Below are 2,388 nucleotides of genomic sequence, written 5' to 3' on the forward strand. Positions count from 1 at the left end.
TTCCGCCAAATGCCTTTGACGGTCTGCTCGGGGAACCATCCGACAGGATCCACCATCTCCTTTTCCCGTAGGCCCTTGAGGACATTCCGTGCAGACCACTGCCTGATGGACCGGTGGTCAAAGGTGTTTTGCCGCAGAAACGAAACACTTTTTTTTTATTTCCAAAATATTCTTTATTCATAAACATCTGTAAAAATTACATTGCCAAACAGTTTCCAAACAGCACCAAAAAATACAAACATTGCAAGGGATATCAGTTTCCTTCAATACTCTCATGAGTTTCTTCCCAACCCTTCCGTTTCACAATTGTCATGTCAATTACAGTTTTACATTTGCAGCAAAATGGACCTTAATCACTTACAGATCCTCATCAAACATGCAGCGTTTTCCAAACCAATCAACTACCTGCTTGCCTGTGATGTGACAGCTCAACAGATCCTCCGGCTCTCTGTTTCCCTGCTCTCATTCTCCATTGTAAAATCACTTTCTGATTTTTTTACCCCAGCTCTGCTCCTGCTGTGCTCTTCTCTCTCGCTCTGTCTCTGAGTCGGTGCTTTTGACACACTTGTTAACTCTCTGTTCCGTCGTGCTCTTCTGTCTCTGGTCCGAAATCTGACTCTGGTGGGATTTGAACCCACAACCTTTGAATGCCTTCTTTATCATTATTTAGAAGTCGAACACGCTATCCATTGCGCCACAGAGCCGCACATATTTTGATAACCATCACCAAGGCCTTTGATCTTGTCAGCAGAGACGGACTCTTCAAATTGCGATGGAAACTCGGCTGCCCTCCTGAACTCTTGGGCATCATCTCTTCTTTCCACGAGAACATGCACAGTTCCATCAGTTACAATGGAGCAACATCAGACACTTTCAAGATCAGCAGTGGGGTAAAGCAAGGCTGCATGCTGGCGCCAACTCTCTTTGGAACAGAGGAACATAGGAGTAGGCCATTCATCCCGTCGAGCCTTTTCTGCCATTCAATTCGATCATGGCTGATCATCTACCTCAACGCCCCTTTCCCGTGCTCTCCCCATATCCCTTGATGTCCTGAGTATCAAGATTTCTAACAATTTATGTCTTGAACATGCTCAATGATTGAACAGCCACAGCTCTCTGTCGTAGAGAATTCCAATGATTCACCACCGTCTGAGTGTAGAAATTCAACTCGATCTCAGTTTTAAATGGCCTACTCCTTATTCTGAGACTTGGTCCCCTGATTTTAGACTCACCAACCAGGGCAAACATCCTATCTACATCCACACTGTCACGCCCTCTAAGAATTTTATCAGTTTCAATGAGATCACCTCTCATTCTTCGAAACTTTAAGGAATACAGGCCCAGTTTCCTCATCAGACAATCCCACCATCCCAGGGATTAGTCTGGTGACCCTCTGTTTCACTCCCTCTATGGCAAGTATATCCTTCCTTCGATGAGGAGACCAAACTATACACAATAGTCTAGCGCGGTTTCACCAAGGCTCTATACAATTGCAACAAGACATCTTTACTCCTGTACTCATGACCCCTCGTGTGAAGGCCAACATACCATTTGCCTTCCTAATTGATTGCTGCACCTGCACAAGAGCTTTTAGTGTCTCATGAACAAGGACACCCAGGTCCCTTTGGACATCAACACTTCCCAACCTCTCACCATTTAAGAAATACTCTGTCTTTCTGTTTATTCCACCAAAGTGGAGAACTTCACACTTACTCACATTATATTCCATCTGCCATGTTCTTTCCCATTCACTTAGCCTCTCCAGGTTCCCTGGAAGCCTCTCTGCATCCTTCTCACAGCTCACACTTCACCTAGCTTTGTGTCATCTGCAAACTTGGAAATATTACATTTAATCCCTGCATCCAAATCATTTATTTCGGTTGTTAACAGCTGTGGCTCCAACACTGATTCTTGCAGTACCCCAATAGTAACAGCCTGCCATCCTGAGGAGGACCCGTTATTCCTGCTCTCTGTTTTCGGTCTGTTAACCAATTCTCAATCCATACCAGTATATTATCTCCAATCCTATGTGCTCTAATTTTGTTTACTCACCTCCTGTGTGGGACATTACCAAAGCATCCACTGGTTCTCCTTTATCTGTTCTACAGGTAACATCCTCAAAAAACTCAACGGGTTTTTTCAAACCTGTTTTCCTTTTCATAAATCTATGTTGACTCTGCCCAATCATATCATTATTTTCTAAGTCTCTATTTATCACATCCTTTATAACTGGTGTATTCTTCTCCATGCTGCTATTGTACACTTTCAGTGACACAGATGGGGGTGTTCACCTGTATATCAGAGCTGACGACAAGCTGTTCATCTTGGCAAGACTCCACTTGGACGTAGAGACTTGGACGTAGAGACTCCACTTTCTATCAACATTGA

General features: G+C 43.9%; 1 non-coding gene across 1 annotated transcript; it reads right to left on the reverse strand.

The window, feature by feature from the left end:
- Nucleotides 1-613: 613 nt before the first annotated feature.
- trnar-ucu (transfer RNA arginine (anticodon UCU)) lies at nt 614-704 on the reverse strand. Its single transcript is given in 2 exon segments — nt 614-649; nt 668-704. It is a non-coding gene; the product is annotated as a tRNA-Arg (tRNA).
- Nucleotides 705-2,388: the final 1,684 nt, after the last annotated feature.

This window comes from Heterodontus francisci, unplaced genomic scaffold, assembly GCF_036365525.1.
Source record: "Heterodontus francisci isolate sHetFra1 unplaced genomic scaffold, sHetFra1.hap1 HAP1_SCAFFOLD_43, whole genome shotgun sequence".
NCBI classification, from domain to species: Eukaryota; Metazoa; Chordata; class Chondrichthyes; order Heterodontiformes; family Heterodontidae; genus Heterodontus; species Heterodontus francisci.